Raw genomic sequence first — 18395 nt, 5'->3', positions numbered from 1 at the left:
GCACCCTATCATAGAGAACTAAACTAGGGCACCCTATCATAGTAGAGACCTAGACTAGTGCACCCTATCCATAGTAGAGAACTAGACCAGGGCACCCTATCATAGAGAACTAGACTAGGGCACCCTATCATAGAGAACTAAACTAGGGCACCCTATCATAGTAGAGAACCAGACTATGGGCACCCTATCATAGAGAACTAGACTAGGGCACCCTATCATAGTAGAGAACTAGACTAGGGCACCCTATCATAGTAGAGAACTAGACTAGGGCACCCTATCATAGAGAACTAGACTAGGCACCCTATCATAGTAGAGAACTAGACTAGGGCACCCTATCATAGAGAACTAGACTAGGGCACCCTATCATAGAGAACTAGACTAGGGCACCCTATCATAGAGAACTAGACTAGGGCACCCTATCATAGAGAACTAGACTAGGGCACCCTATCATAGAGAACTAGACTAGGGCACCCTATCATAGTAGAGAACTAGACTAGGGCACCCTATCATAGTAGAGAACTAGACTAGGGCACCCTATCATAGAGAACTAGACTAGGGCACCCTATCATAGAGAACTAGACTAGGGCACCCTATCATAGTAGAGAACTAGACCAGGGCACCCTATCATAGTAGAGAACTAGACTAGGGCACCCTATCATAGTAGAGGACTAGACCAGGGCACCCTATCATAGTAGAGAACTAGACTAGGGCACCCTATCATAGAGAACTAGACTAGGGCACCCTATCATAGTAGAGAACTAGACTAGGTCACCCTATCATAGTAGAGAACGAGACTAGTGCACCCTATCATAGAGAACTAAACTAGGGCACCCTATCATAGTAGAGACCTAGACTAGTGCACCCTATCATAGTAGAGAACTAGACCAGGGCACCCTATCATAGAGAACTAGACTAGGGCACCCTATCATAGAGAACTAAACTAGGGCACCCTATCATAGTAGAGAACCAGACTAGGGCACCCTATCATAGAGAACTAGACTAGGGCACCCTATCATAGTAGAGAACTAGACTAGGGCACCCTATCATAGTAGAGAACTAGACTAGGGCACCCTATCATAGAGAACTAGACTAGGGCACCCTATCATAGTAGAGAACTAGACTAGGGCACCCTATCATAGAGAACTAGACTAGGGCACCCTATCATAGAGAACTAGACTAGGGCACCCTATCATAGAGAACTAGACTAGGGCACCCTATCATAGAGAACTAGACTAGGGCACCCTATCATAGAGAACTAGACTAGGGCACCCTATCATAGTAGAGAACTAGACTAGGGCACCCTATCATAGTAGAGAACTAGACTAGGGCACCCTATCATAGAGAACTAGACTAGGGCACCCTATCATAGAGAACTAGACTAGGGCACCCTATCATAGTAGAGAACTAGACCAGGGCACCCTATCATAGTAGAGAACTAGACTAGGGCACCCTATCATAGTAGAGAACTAGACCAGGGCACCCTATCATAGTAGAGAACTAGACTAGGGCACCCTATCATAGAGAACTAGACTAGGGCACCCTATCATAGTAGAGAACTAGACTAGGGCACCCTATCATAGTAGAGAACTAGACTAGGGCACCCTATCATAGTAGAGAACTAGACTAGGGCACCCTATCATAGTAGAGAACTAGACCAGGGCACCCTATCATAGAGAACTAGACTAGGGCACCCTATCATAGTAGAGAACTAGACTAGGGCACCCTATCATAGGACAAGAACTAGACTAGGGCACCCTATCATAGAGAACTAGACTAGGGCACCCTATCATAGTAGAGAACTAGACTAGGGCACCCTATCATAGTAGAGAACTAGACTAGGGCACCCTATCATAGTAGAGAACTAGACTAGGGCACCCTATCATAGTAGAGAACTAGACTAGGGCACCCTATCATAGTAGAGAACTAGACTAGGGCACCCTATCATAGTAGAGAACTAGACCAGGGCACCTTATCATAGAGAACTAGACCAGGGCACCTTATCATAGAGAACTAGACCAGGGCACCTTATCATAGAGAACTAGACCAGGGCACCTTATCATAGTAGAGAACTAGACCAGGGCACCCTATCATAGTAGAGAACTAGACCAGGGCACCCTATCATAGTAGAGAACTAGACTAGGGCACCCTATCATAGAGAACTAGACTAGGGCACCCTATCATAGTAGAGAACTAGACTAGGGCACCTTATCATAGTAGAGAACTAGACTAGGGCACCCTATCATAGTAGAGAACTAGACCAGGGCACCCTATCATAGAGAACTAGACTAGGGCACCCTATCATAGTAGATAACTAGACTAGTGCACCCTATCATAGTAGAGAACTAGACTAGGGCACCCTATCATAGTAGAGAACTAGACCAGGGCACCTTATCATAGTAGAGAACTAGACTAGGGCACCTTATCATAGAGAACTAGACTAGGGCACCCTATCATAGTAGAGAACTAGACTAGGGCACCCTATCATAGTAGAGAACTAGACTAGTGCACCCTATCATAGTAGAGAACTAGACTAGGGCACCCTATCATAGTAGAGAACTAGACCAGGGCACCTTATCATAGTAGAGAACTAGACTAGGGCACCTTATCATAGAGAACTAGACTAGGGCACCCTATCATAGTAGAGAACTAGACCAGGGCACCTTATCATAGTAGAGAACTAGACTAGGGCACCTTATTATAGAGAACTAGACTAGGGCACCCTATCATAGAGAACTAGACCAGGGCACCCTATCATAGTAGAGAACTAGACCAGGGCACCTTATCATAGAGAACTAGACTAGGGCACCCTATCATAGTAGAGAACTAGACTAGGGCACCCTATCATAGTAGAGAACTAGACTAGGGCACCCTATCATAGAGAACTAGACCAGGGCACCCTATCATAGTAGAGAACTAGACCAGGGCACCTTATCATAGAGAACTAGACTAGGGCACCCTATCATTGTAGAGAACTAGACTAGGGCACCCTATCATAGAGAACTAGACCAGGGCACCCTATCATAGTAGAGAACTAGACCAGGGCACCTTATCATAGAGAACTAGACTAGGGCACCCTATCATAGTAGAGAACTAGACTAGGGCACCCTATCATAGTAGAGAACTAGACCAGGGCACCTTATCATAGAGAACTAGACTAGGGCACCCTATCATAGTAGAGAACTAGACTAGGGCACCCTATCATAGTAGAGAACTAGACCAGGGCACCTTATCATAGAGAACTAGACCAGGGAACCCTATCATAGTAGAGAACTAGACTAGGGCACCCTATCATAGAGAACTAGACTAGGGCACCCTATCATAGTAGAGAACTAGACTAGGGCACCTTATCATAGAGAACTAGACTAGGGCACCTTATCATAGAGAACTAGACTAGGGCACCCTATCATAGAGAACTAGACCAGGGCACCCTATCATAGTAGAGAACTAGACCAGGGCACCTTATCATAGAGAACTAGACTAGGGCACCCTATCATAGTAGAGAACTAGACCAGGGCACCCTATCATAGTAGAGAACTAGACCAGGGCACCTTATCATAGAGAACTAGACTAGGGCACCCTATCATAGAGAACTAGACTAGGGCACCTTATCATAGAGAACTAGACCAGGGCACCCTATCATAGAGAACTAGACTAGGGCACCCTATCATAGAGAACTAGACCAGGGCACCTTATCATAGAGAACTAGACCAGGGCACCCTATCATAGAGAACTAGACTAGGGCACCCTATCATAGTAGAGAACTAGACTAGGGCACCCTATCATAGAGAACTAGACTAGGGCACCCTATCATAGTAGAGAACTAGACCAGGGCACCTTATCATAGAGAACTAGACTAGGGCACCCTATCATAGTAGAGAACTAGACTAGGGCACCCTATCATAGAGAACTAGACCAGGGCACCTTATCATAGAGAACTAGACTAGGGCACCCTATCATAGAGAACTAGACTAGGGCACCCTATCATAGTAGAGAACTAGACTAGGGCACCTTATCATAGAGAACTAGACTAGGGCACCCTATCATAGTAGAGAACTAGACTAGGGCACCTTATCATAGAGAACTAGACTAGGGCACCCTATCATAGTAGAGAACTAGACTAGGGCACCTTATCATAGTAGAGAACTAGACTAGGGCACCTTATCATAGAGAACTAGACCAGGGCACCTTATCATAGAGAACTAGACTAGGGCACCCTATCATAGAGAACTAGACCAGGGCACCCTATCATAGTAGAGAACTAGACCAGGGCACCTTATCATAGAGAACTAGACCAGGGCACCCTATCATAGTAGAGAACTAGACTAGGGCACCCTATCATAGAGAACTAGACCAGGGCACCCTATCATAGTAGAGAACTAGACCAGGGCACCTTATCATAGAGAACTAGACCAGGGCACCCTATCATAGAGAACTAGACCAGGGCACCCTATCATAGAGAACTAGACTAGGGCACCCTATCATAGAGAACTAGACCAGGGCACCCTATCATAGAGAACTAGACTAGGGCACCCTATCATAGAGAACTAGACCAGGGCACCTTATCATAGAGAACTAGACTAGGGCACCCTATCATAGAGAACTAGACCAGGGCACCCTATCATAGAGAACTAGACCAGGGCACCCTATCATAGTAGAGAACTAGACCAGGGCACCCTATCATAGAGAACTAGACCAGGGCACCTTATCATAGAGAACTAGACTAGGGCACCCTATCATAGAGAACTAGACCAGGGCACCCTATCATAGTAGAGAACTAGACCAGGGCACCCTATCATAGAGAACTAGACTAGGGCACCTTATCATAGAGAACTAGACTAGGGCACCCTATCATAGAGAACTAGACTAGGGCACCCTATCATAGAGAACTAGACCAGGGCACCTTATCATAGTAGAGAACTAGACCAGGGCACCCTATCATAGAGAACTAGACCAGGGCACCCTATCATAGTAGAGAACTAGACCAGGGCACCCTATCATAGAGAACTAGACTAGGGCACCTTATCATAGAGAACTAGACCAGGGCACCCTATCATAGAGAACTAGACCAGGGCACCCTATCATAGTAGAGAACTAGACTAGGGCACCCTATCATAGAGAACTAGACTAGGGCACCCTATCATAGAGAACTAGACCAGGGCACCCTATCATAGAGAACTAGACCAGGGCACCCTATCATAGAGAACTAGACCAGGGCACCCTATCATAGAGAACTAGACCAGGGCACCTTATCATAGTAGAGAACTAGACCAGGGCACCTTATCATAGAGAACTAGACCAGGGCACCTTATCATAGTAGAGAACTAGACCAGGGCACCTTATCATAGAGAACTAGACCAGGGCACCCTATCATAGTAGAGAACTAGACCAGGGCACCCTATCATAGAGAACTAGACCAGGGCACCCTATCATACAGAACTAGACCAGGGCACCCTATCATACAGAACTAGACCAGGGCACCCTATCATACAGAACTAGACCAGGGCACCCTATCATACAGAACTAGACCAGGGCACCCTATCATACAGAACTAGACTAGGGAACCTTATCATAGAGAACTAGACCAGGGCACCTTATCATAGAGAACTAGACCAGGGCACCTTATCATAGAGAACTAGACTAGGGCACCTTATCATAGAGAACTAGACTAGGACACCCTATCATAGAGAACTAGACTAGGGCACCCTATCATAGAGAACTAGACTAGGGCACCCTATCATAGAGAACTAGACTAGGGCACCCTATCATAGAGAACTAGACTAGGGCACCCTATCATAGAGAACTAGACTAGGGCACCCTATCATAGAGAACTAGACTAGGGCACCCTATCATAGAGAACTAGACTAGGGCACCCTATCATAGAGAACTAGACTAGGGCACCCTATCATAGTAGAGAACTAGACTAGGGCACCTTATCATAGAGAACTAGACTAGGGCACCCTATCATAGTAGAGAACTAGACTAGGGAACCTTATCATAGAGAACTAGACTAGGGCACCCTATCATAGTAGAGAACTAGACTAGGGCATCCTATCATAGAGAACTAGACTAGGGCACCCTATCATAGTAGAGAACTAGACTAGGGCACCCTATCATAGTAGAGAACTAGACTAGGGCACCCTATCATAGTAGAGAACTAGACTAGGGAACCTTATCATAGAGAACTAGACTAGGGCACCCTATCATAGAGAACTAGACTAGGGCACCCTATCATAGAGAACTAGACTAGGGCACCCTATCATAGAGAACTAGACTAGGGCACCCTATCATAGTAGAGAACTAGACTAGGGCACCTTATCATAGAGAACTAGACTAGGGCACCCTATCATAGTAGAGAACTAGACTAGGGAACCTTATCATAGAGAACTAGACTAGGGCACCCTATCATAGTAGAGAACTAGACTAGGGCACCCTATCATAGAGAACTAGACTAGGGCACCCTATCATAGAGAACTAGACTAGGGCACCTTATCATAGAGAACTAGACTAGGGCACCTTATCATAGAGAACTAGACTAGGGCACCCTATCATAGAGAACTAGACCAGGGCACCTTATCATAGAGAACTAGACCAGGGAACCCTATCATAGAGAACTAGACTAGGGCACCCTATCATAGAGAACTAGACTAGGGCACCCTATCATAGTAGAGAACTAGACTAGGGCACCCTATCACAGTAGAGAACTAGACTAGGGCACCCTATCATAGTAGAGAACTAGACTAGGGCACCCTATCATAGAGAACTAGACTAGGGCACCCTATCATAGAGAACTAGACTAGGGCACCCTATCATAGAGAACTAGACTAGGGAACCCTATCATAGTAGAGAACTAGACTAGGGCACCCTATCATAGTAGAGAACTAGACTAGGGCACCCTGTCATAGTAGAGAACTAGACTAGGGAACCCTATCATAGTAGAGAACTAGACTAGGGAACCCTATCATAGAGAACTAGACTAGGGAACCCTATCATAGTAGAGAACTAGACTAGGGCACCCTATCATAGAGAACTAGACTAGGGAACCCGTTTCTGTATCTTTTATGATGATGTTTTTGGTTTCTGTTGCATTTTTGTATGTTATGATAATTTTTCTTATTCTTGTTGTTTATTATTACTTTCATTAATAGGTGCGTCTGAACAGGTCTGAATAGGTTGTGTTGGACTCGCTCGTCATTGGCTCATTGCCTGCTGTTTTTTTTCCATCTTGTTATTTTTCGATGAGGTCATGACTGTTCTGGAGCATGTGGTGTGTTTGGATCCTTGCTCTGTCGTGGTCTTGCTTTTTTATCATTAACTACTATTAACACTCCATTTATTTATTTTATTTTACTAGAACAAATTCTTATTTTCAATGACGGCCTAGGAACAGTGGGTTAACTGCCTGTTCAGGGGCAGAACGACAGATTTGTCCTTGTCAGCTCGGGGGATTTGAACTTGCCACCTTTCGGTTACTAGTCCAACGCCCCAGGCGGTACACATGTACTGTAGGACACTTCATAAGTTGTTATTCAAGTTAGGGTTTGGATTGTTGTAATATACTGCATTTTTCACACACTCTATCTCATTCACCTCCAAAAGTTTAGATGGACAAGATTGCGCTCTCCACTACAGATCAGCACAGGCCAATTATATATGCGTGTACATTAATAATATTCATTATCCCTTACTTATCACTTCACATTTTCATAGATAATAGATGTGTCTTGTGTCGATAAAAACAAAACAAAAGTGTTTCCATGATCCATTTAGGCGACTTTTGCACATGAATAAATTGACCACAGCCTGTATGCCCTCCCACCTATCTGATTCATATCTCAGGTAGCCCGTAAATGCCAGGATTTATTAATATTTGCCATATTCTATATAATTCTCATATGCCAACGTATTGTCGCGGTCCGCGCAATGACTGTATATATGAATGGATAAAGCCATCGTCACGTGACACCAGTCATTCCTATATGAAGACTCAATAGCGCATCGAAGCCAAATGAAAGTCGGTTCAGATGGCGTCTCATGACGACAATAAAAGTGTTATCACATGCTCCACTAAGGCAGTTATTTATTTTATAACTTGTCCTTGTGGTAAAATAAAAATGATGTGGGTAAAAACAGGAAACGTGAGTTAAAAGTAAGAATCTCTGATTAGGTGCAAAAAACTCGACGAACCCCAGTTGCGGTCTTCTTTTTGGAAGCGATTCACTCTATTTTGCTATATCGGCATCGACCACGTCACCCTCCCTCGGAGACGGGGGTGACCTTGACAATTTATTGTTTAAACGAGAGGCCGACTGGATCTTTAATTTAATTTCGGTCTCAACATAGACTTTGATATGAAGCCATTCTTGTGATTATTGTGATTTTGCTATTTAATTGTAAATGTTTTGTTGGCCTATGTAGCTAAATTGTATGTATCTATGATCGTATGTTATCCATTCATGTTTTTTTATGTGTTCTATTTACATCTGTAAATGAAGCCACGCCCAGACATGATTACAGACACCTGTGTGACCAGAAATACTGCAGGTTACCGCTAGCAACTCAATTATCCTTATGTGTGTGATTTTATAATAATCGGTTTCATGGACATACTGTACATCTGGTGTATTAGAAGCAATTATTGTTACCATGATTGTCTTACAATGTATTTTAATTTTTTTATTACACGAAGCGATTGACCACGAAGATGTCCATTTTTACATTCACTATAATGGGGGGAGGGGATCCTGTTTTCTGCAAACAATGCCTGCAGTACCGCGGTCGGTCTATAACTACCGTGTCTTCAATGAGAAGGTGCAGTTGTTCTCCCCTGGGTCCGAGCCACCATTCACATCATAAACAAATTCAACGGTCAAAACAAAATGTCCTTCACCATCTGCACCCTTTCCATTTAGCCTAGATTTACAGAGTTATTACTTATAAACAACAACAAAAACAACAACACGTTTTACTGTTCTCATACCTTACAATAGTGTTTTGCTTATTGCTTGAACGATCACTAAGATTATATTTGGTTGTGATCGTCGCAAGATTAACCTATTTTGAATGATATTTGACATGTCATTCATTTAGCAGAGGACACTCTTATCCAGAGTGACTTACAGTAAAGAGCACAAACATCTTCATGCTTTTTTTTAAATCTTACTGGTCCGCCGTGGGAATCGAACCCACAACTCTGGCGTTTGCAAGTGCCGCTCACTACCAACTGAACCATGCAGCAGTTGTTTAGCTAAAATGCTAACACTCATTCACATAGACTGTAGCAAATGTAATGGATGTGAAACGGCTAGCTAGCTAGCGGTGGTGCGCGCTAAATAGCGTTTCAATCGGTGACGTCACTTGCTCTGAGGCCTTGAAGTAGTGGTTCCCCTCGCTCTGAGACCTTGAAGTAGTGGTTCCCCTCGCTCTGAGACCTTGAAGTAGTGGTTCCCCTTGCTCTGAGACCTTGAAGTAGTGGTTCCCCTCGCTCTGAGACCTTGAAGTAGTGGTTCCCCTCGCTCTGAGACCTTGAAGTAGTGGTTCCCCTCGCTCTGAGACCTTGAAGTAGTGGTTCCCCTTGCTCTGAGACCTTGAAGTAGTGGTTCCCCTCGCTCTGAGACCTTGAAGTAGTGGTTCCCCTTGCTCTGCAAGGGCCGCGGCTTTTGTGGAGCGATGGGTAACGATGCTTCGAGGGTGACTGTTGATGTGTGCAGAGAGTCCCTGGTTCGCGCCCGGGTATGGGCGAGGGGACGGTTTAAAATGATACTGTTACACAAAGCTAGCCAAAGTTGACGTTTACATGTTATCAAAGTATAGTGCAGTTGATTTGCGACAATGACACATAAACGATATTAAGCACGACATTCATATGAGCCTTACAATCCAAATATAATCTAAAAAAGTGTGTGAAATGCACTACTAAGCAACAAGTAGTCTATGGGGGCTGGCAGTCTATGAAAAATCCACTGTGTTTCCCCTAGTGTGGGAAAATTGGGAAATAGCAACCCATAGTGTGTTGAAACCTGCATTCCTGTAGCCTAGATCTGAAATGATTGGATGGTGAAACCTGCATCCAGCCAACCAGAGACGGGACGCAAAGCAATTCAGACATTCTTGACAGTCGAGATAATCCTTGTCCTGCAAAGATACATTATTTTCAACAGTTGAAAAATGGATTTAGAAAGCAGTAGGGCTGAAAGGCTCCCGAGTGGTGCAGCAGCCTAAGGCACTGCATCTCAGTGCAAGAGGTGTCACTACAGTCCCTGGTTCAAATCTAGGCTGTATCACATCTGGCCGTGATTGGGAGTCCCATAGGGCGGCACACACATTGGATGGGATAGGCCTTCATTGTAAAATAAGAATTTGTTCTTAAATCAAATCAAAGTTTATTTGTCACTTGCACCGAATACAACAGACCTTACAGTGAAATGCTTATTTACAGGCTCTAAGCACTAGTGCAAAAAAGGTATTAGGTGAACAATAGGTAGGTAAAGAAATAAAACTACATTAAAAAGACAAGTTATATACAGTAGAGAGGCTATATACAGTAGAGAGGCTATATACAGTAGAGAGGCTATATACAGTAGAGAGGCTACATACAGTAGAGAGGCTACATACAGTAGAGAGGCTATATACAGTAGAGAGGCTACATACAGTAGAGAGGCTATATACAGTAGAGAGGCTATATACAGTAGAGAGGCTCTATACAGTAGAGAGGCTATATACAGTAGAGAGGCTATATACAGTAGTGAGGCTATATACAGTAGAGAGGCTATATACAGTAGAGAGGCTATATACAGTAGAGAGGCTCTATACAGTAGAGAGGCTATATACAGTAGAGAGGTTATATACAGTAGTGAGGCTATATACAGTAGAGAGGCTATAACAGTAGAGGCTATATACAGTAGAGAGGGTATATACAGTAGAGAGGCTATATACAGTAGAGAGGCTATATACAGTAGTGAGGCTATATACAGTAGAGAGGCTCTATACAGTAGAGAGGCTATATACAGTAGAGAGGCTATATACAGTAGTGAGGCTATATACAGTAGAGAGGCTCTATACAGTAGAGAGGCTATATACAGTAGAGATGCTATATACAGTAGAGGGGCTCTATACAGTAGAGAGGCTATATACAGTAGAGGGGCTCTATACAGTAGAGAGGCTATATACAGTAGAGGGGCTATATACAGTAGTGAGGCTATATACAGTAGTGAGGCTATATACAGTAGAGAGGCTCTATACAGTAGTGAGGCTATATACAGTAGAGAGGCTCTATACAGTAGAGAGGCTATATACAGTAGAGATGCTATATACAGTAGAGGGGCTCTATACAGTAGAGAGGCTATATACAGTAGAGGGGCTCTATACAGTAGAGAGGCTATATACAGTAGAGGGGCTATATACAGTAGTGAGGCTATATACAGTAGAGAGGCTATATACAGTAGAGAGGCTATATACAGTAGAGAGGCTATATACAGTAGAGAGGCTACATACAGTAGACAGGCTCTATACAGTAGAGAGGCTATATACAGTAGAGGGGCTATATACAGTAGTGAGGCTATATACAGTAGAGAGGCTATATACAGCAGAGAGGCTATATACAGTAGAGAGGCTTTATACAGTAGAGAGGCTATATACAGTAGAGAGGCTATATACAGTAGAGAGGCTATATACAGTAGAAAGGCTATATACAGTAGAGAGGCTATATACAGTAGAGAGGCTATATACAGTAGAGAGGCTATATACAGTAGAGAGGCTATAACAGTAGCGAGGCTACTGGGGTTGGCGCGTGGTGGGCGGGACACAATGCAGAAAGCCCAGTTAGACAATGTGCAGAAGCACTGGTTGGTCTGCCCAATTGAGTACACCACATCGGTAGGTAGGTAGGTAGGTAGGTAGATCAGTAGGTAGGTAGGTAGGTAGGTAGATCAGTCGGTAGGTAGATAGATCAGTAGGTAGGTCAGTAGGTAGGTAGATCAGTAGGTAGGTCAGTAGGTAGATCAGTAGGTAGGTCAGTAGGTAGGTAGGTAGGTAGGTGGGTAGGTCAGTAGGTGGGTAGGTAGGTAGGTAGGTAGGTCAGTAGGTAGGTAGATCAGTAGGTAGGTCAGTAGGTAGGTAGATAGATCAGTAGGTAGGTCAGTAGGTAGGTAGATCAGTAGGTAGGTCAGTAGGTAGGTAAATCAGTAGGTAGGTCAGTAGGTAGGTAGGTAGGTAGGTAGGTAGGTAGGTAGGTAGGTAGGTAGGTAGGTAGATCAGTAGGTAGGTAGGTCAGTAGGTAGGTAGATCAGTAGGTAGGTCAGTAGGTAGGTAAGTCAGTCGGTAGGTAGGTAGGTAGGTGGGTAGGTCAGTAGGTAGTTAGGTAGGTCAGTCGGTAGGTAGGTGGGTGGGTAGATCAGTAGGTAGGTAGGTAGGTAGGTAGGTCAGTCGGTAGGTAGGTCGGTCAGTCGGTAGGTGGGTAGGTAGGTGAGTGGGTAGGTCAGTAGGTAGGTAGGTCAGTTTGTCAGTAGGTAAGTCAGTCGGTAGGTAGGTGGGTAGGTCAGTAGGTAGGTAGGTAGGTCAGTAGGTAGGTAGGTAGGTAGGTGGGTAGGTAGGTCAGTAGGTAGGTAGGTCAGTAGGTAGGTAGGTCAGTAGGTAGGTAGGTAGGTGGGTAGGTCAGTAGGTAGGTGGATAGGTCAGTAGGTAGGTGGGTAGGTTGGTAGGTAGGTAGGTAGGTAGGTAGGTAGGTAGGTGAGTGGGTGGGTGGGTAGGTGAGTGGGTGGGTGGGTAGATCAGTAGGTAGGTGGTGGATAGGTCAGTAGGTAGGTGGGTAGGTTGGTAGGTAGGTAGGTAAGTGGGTGGGTAGATCAGTAGGTAGGTCAGACAAGGATTTGGATAGTTCAGCGCCTCTGTTCTTACATGTATTGAACACAGTATGTACATAGTATTCTACAGTATACTACAACATTCTATAGTAAATGCTACAGATGATCGAGGGATACTACCGTGTGTAGTACAGTGTTTTACAATAAACTACAGGTTTATACTACAGTTTACTCCAGAATTATATAGTAAGACCTCTAGTATTCTATACTAAACTGGAGTATTTTTCCATGCAGGTACATAGGGGTAACGTCCTCTCTATTTCCCATGCAGGTACATAGGGGTAACGTCCTCTCTATTTCCCATGCAGGTACATAGGGGTAACGTCCTCTCTATTTCCCATGCAGGTACATTCGGGGTAACGTCCTCTCTATTTCCCATGCAGGTACATAGGTGTAACGTCCTCTCTATTTCCCATGCAGGTACATTCGGGGTAACGTCCTCTCTATTCCCCATGCAGGTACATAGGGGTAACGTCCTCTCTATTTCCCATGCAGGTACATAGGGGTAACGTCCTCTCTATTCCCCATGCAGGTACATAGGGGTAACGTCCTCTCTATTCCCCATGCAGGTACATTCGGGGTAACGTCCTCTCTATTTCCCATGCAGGTACATAGGGGTAACGTCCTCTCTATTTCCCATGCAGGTACATAGGGGTAACGTCCTCTCTATTCCCCATGCAGGTACATAGGGGTAACATCTCTCTATTTCCCATGCAGGTACATAGGGGTAACGTCCTCTCTATTCCCCATGCAGGTACATAGGGGTAACATCTCTCTATTTCCCATGCAGTTACAGAGGGGTAACATCTCTCTATTTCCTATGCAGGTACATAGGGGTAACGTCCTCTCTATTCCCCATACAGGTACATTCAGGATGACATCATCTCTCTGGTTGGAATTGAGTCATCTGTTGACGAGTACACTTTCGCATGGCCACTCTTGTCTGAACCATCCCTCTGTACAATGGGAAATGAATGAGTCATCATTGAGTCATAAGATGTTCTACAGCTAACATAACGATGCTAGTCTATCAGTCACTGAAGTGAATCCAAAGAAAAAAAAGTGTGTAATTTTTCATCTTACGTTGTCATCACCCTGAATGTACCATTTTATGATGGGGAGTGAATATTTAATAAATAACCGACATGAAACAAGTCAAGAACAGCGTCTGGACAGGGGGAACAAAACGACATTAATGCTGACACGGGGATCAAACTGAGGAACATACAGATATAGAGGAGGCAATCAATAAAGTGATGGAGTCCAGGTGAGTCCAATGAAGCGCTGGTGCGCATAACGATGGTGACAGGTGTGCGTAACGATGGTGACAGGTGTGCGTAACGATGGTGACAGGTGTGTGTAATGACGGTGACAGGTGTGCGTAATGATGGTGACAGGTGTGCGTAATGATGGTGACAGGTGTGCGTAACGATGGTGACAGGTGTGCGTAATGATGGTGACAGGTGTGCGTAATGATGGTGACAGGTGTGCGTAATGATGGGCAGCATGGCGACCTCGAGTACCAGAGAGGGGGAACAGGCTTGACACTTCAATTTTAAATCAACTTTTAAATCATACTGCATAATCATTTATTTGTATATTGAACAAGGGTTGCCTATACGTTTTTGACTACGTTGTTATATACCAGCTTTAAGAATTTGTGACCAAATATGAACGTTTTTTTGACAAGACAAATAAGAGTGTAAATAGTCTAATGAGTTCAGAGTAGGAACCATTAGTGTCTGCTAAAATATTTCACAATCACCAGAGGTTTATGCCACTTCACTTCTGGTGGGGAGGAGTGTTGGGCCAGTAACCCGAAAGGTTGCTGGATCCAATCCCCGAGCTGACAATGTAAAAATCTGTCGTTCTGCCCTTGAGCCAGGCAGTTAACCCACTGCTCCCTTGGTGCCCGTAGACCTGGATGTTGATTAAGGCAGCCATCCACACCTCTCTTTCAGAAGGGTTGGGTTAAATGCGGAAGACACACTTCAGTTGAACGCATTCAGTTGTACAACTAACTAGGTTTAACCTTTTCCCCCTTTCCCAACAGTAGGTTGACGAAAGGTTTTATCAGGTGGCACTCCTATCTCTGGCATGCTATGATACACATACACACGCACATACACACCTCCTCAGCGAGACGCCATAACAGTGTAATAATGCTGCTTGGCCACCCAGGTCCCTCCCTCTCCTCAACCTTAAGCCCCCGGAATGGGAACCTTAGTGTAGTGAATGATAAAGTGACAACCCAGATCTCCTTGGCTGCATGCTTCAGCCTGTCTTCTAGCTTTATGTTTAGCCAGATGAGACATACCTTATCTGAATAATGTCTACAACACTGACTAGAAGGCCAAATAGCTGCTGTCTAAAGGGAGATGTGTAGTAGAAGGCCCAATAGCTGCTGTCTACAGGGAGTTCTGTAGTAGAAGGACCAATAGCTGCTGTCTACAGGGAGTTCTGTAGTAGAAGGACCAATAGCCGCTGTCTGCTGCCTACAGGGAGTTCTGTAGCAGAATGACCAATAGCTGCTGTCTACAGGGAGTTCTGTAGTAGAAGGACCAATAGCTGCTGTCTACAGGGAGTTCTGTAGTAGAAGGACCAATAGCTGCTGTCTACAGGGAGTTCTGTAGTAGAAGGCCCAATAGCTGCTGTCTACAGGGAGTTCTGTAGTAGAAGGACCAATAGCCGCTGTCTGCTGCCTACAGGGAGTTCTGTAGTAGAAGGACCAATAGCTGCTGTCTACAGGGAGTTCTGTAGTAGAAGGACCAATAGCTGCTGTCTACAGGGAGTTCTGTAGCAACAGGACCAATAGCTGCTGTCTACAGGGAGTTCTGTAGCAGAATGACCAATAGCTGCTGTCTACAGGGAGTTCTGTAGCAACAGGACCAATAGCTGCTGTCTACAGGGAGTTCTGTAGCAACAGGACCAATAGCTGCTGTCTACAGGGAGTTATGTAGCAACAGGACCCATAGCTGCTGTCTACAGGGAGTTCTGTAGCAACAGGAACAATAGCAGCTGTCTGCTGCCTACAGGGAGATATGTATTCCTACCTAGTAAAGACTGGGTGTGACTGTCACATCGTCTATTGTATTCTAAGTGCCAGTGACAAATGGAAACCAGCTAGCACTGTTCTGCAGAGACAGAGAATGTTTAAACAGCATATGTACAGTGGTGGGAAAAGTGCCCTATTGTCATACTTGAGTAAAAGTAAAGATACATTAATTGAAAATGACTGAAGTAAAAGTGAAAGTCACCCAGTAAAATACGAGTTGAGTCTAAAGTCTAAAAGTATTTGGTTTGAAAATATACTTAAGTATTAAAAGTAAATCTAATTGCTAAAATATATTTATATATAAAAGTAAAAGTAAACGTGATAAATGGTTTCAAATTCCTTATATTAAATAAATATTTTTAATTTACGGATAGGCAGCGGCACACTCCAACCACGCAGACATAATTTACAAACGAAGCATTTGTATTTCGTGAGTCCACCAGATCAGAGGCAGTAGGGATGACCAGGGATGTTCTCTGTTTAGTGAGTCCACCAGATCAGAGGCAGTAGGGATGACCAGGGATGTTCTCTGTTTAGTGAGTCCACCAGATCAGAGGCAGTAGAGATGACCAGGGATGTTCTCTGTTTAGTGAGTCCTCCAGATCAGAGGCAGCAGGGATGACCAGGGATGTTCTCTGTTTAGTGAGTCCTCCAGATCAGAGGCAGTAGGGATAACCAGGGATGTTCTCTGTTTAGTGAGTCCTCCAGATCAGAGGCAGTAGGGATGACCAGGGATGTTCTCTGTTTAGTGAGTCCTCCAGATCAGAGGCAGTAGGGATGACCAGGGATGTTCTCTGTTTAGTGAGTCCTCCAGATCAGAGGCAGTAGGGATGATCAGGGATGTTCTCTGTTTAGTGAGTCCTCCAGATCAGAGGCAGTAGGGATGACCAGGGATGTTCTCTGTTTAGTGAGTCCTCCAGATCAGAGGCAGTAGGGATGACCAGGGATGTTCTCTGTTTAGTGAGTCCTCCAGATCAGAGACAGTAGGGATGACCAGGGATGTTCTCTGTTTAGTGAGTCCTCCAGATCAGAGGCAGTAGGGATGACCAGGGATGTTCTCTGTTTAGTGAGTCCTCCAGATCAGAGGCAGTAGGGATGACCAGGGATGTTCTCTGTTTAGTGAGTCCTCCAGATCAGAGGCAGTAGGGATGGACCAGGGATGTTCTCTGTTTAGTGAGTCCTCCAGATCAGAGGCAGTAGGGATGACCAGGGATGTTCTCTGTTTAGTGAGTCCTCCAGATCAGAGGCAGTAGGGATGACCAGGGATGTTCTCTGTTTAGTGAGTCCTCCAGATCAGAGGCAGCAGATTGATGACCAGGGATGTTCTCTGTTTAGTGAGTCCTCCAGATCAGAGGCAGTAGGGATGACCAGGGATGTTCTCTTGATAAGTGCGTGAATTGGACAATGTTCCTGTCCTGCTAAGCATAAAACATGTTTTGTGTCAGGGAAAAGGTATGGAATATAAAGTATATACGTTTATTTAGTAATGTAGTGAAGTAAAAGTAAAAGTTTTCAAAAAATTAAAATAGTAAAGTAGAGATATCACTTAAGTACTACTTTAAAGCATGTTTTACTTCATGACTTCACACCACTGTATATGTAAATTATAACAATACTTAAGTATTAAAAGTAAATCTAATTGCTAAAATATACTTATATATAAACTGTATATGTTTTCCTTATAATGTACTATTGGAGAATCCTGTGAATAAAAAACGAATAAAAAAACAAACTAAGATCCAAGTAAATCGGTACGTCAGTAATAGTTACATTCCTGGAATAGCTCATTACTGTGAGACTAAACCAGATTTCCAAACATGGTTTTGAGAAACACCATTTTTTTCTGTGGGAGGGAGGGAGGCCTTGAGAAGGGCACAGTAACTTCCCCAAATACCTCAAGGGGAATTCTGTGGGATGCTGAATTATTTTTTATGTCGTCATGTTTGAGACTAACATAATCTAGCCTAAACCTACAGTACACACCACAATATGACACGTTCCATATGAAGAATAACAGTCTATTCTCTCCCGTGTGCGTCAGGTGTGTTTAGAGAACGCCTTCGTCCTCTTGCACGCTTCTGCCGGTAACACCCACAAGTCAAACTTGATCCCGAAGCAGCGCGAGGATTACCATTTACTTCTCAACCTGAGAGCGCGCGATGTCACCGTAAACGAAAAGGTATGTCACGAACCCATTCTTCTGACCGCAGTGGTCTATTATTTAAACCGGTAAAAAAAACTTTCCGCACCACATGCAACGTGCTGTTATTACAAATATGAGATATGAATATGATTTTACCAGCTTATAACAAGAACTGAAGTTTTGACATTCCAGACATCTGAAATGTATAATGACAACTTTTACCTTGGCGCCAGCCTTCGACACAAGTTCATTTGTTTAATAAGTACAGCCTTAAACGTCGCATAATAAACTTTAGCCGATCATGTTGTGTGGAAGGTCCTGGTTATTATTATCGTAATGA

The 18395-nt window shown here is 44.2% G+C and overlaps 1 protein-coding gene across 1 annotated transcript in view; it reads left to right on the top strand.

The window, feature by feature from the left end:
- The first annotated feature begins 17878 nt into the window (after positions 1-17878).
- LOC109879710 (cingulin) overlaps positions 17879-18395 on the top strand; it is a 69551-nt gene continuing 69034 nt past the window's right edge. Inside the window, exon 1 of the mRNA XM_031826055.1 lies at positions 17879-18091. The gene's annotated coding sequence lies outside the window, so the exon portion shown is untranslated. The remainder of the gene's footprint in view (positions 18092-18395) is intronic.

Source organism: Oncorhynchus kisutch, linkage group LG6 (assembly GCF_002021735.2).
Source record: "Oncorhynchus kisutch isolate 150728-3 linkage group LG6, Okis_V2, whole genome shotgun sequence".
In the NCBI taxonomy this organism is placed as follows: Eukaryota; Metazoa; Chordata; class Actinopteri; order Salmoniformes; family Salmonidae; genus Oncorhynchus; species Oncorhynchus kisutch.
This window is presented reverse-complemented; position numbering and strand designations above follow the sequence as displayed.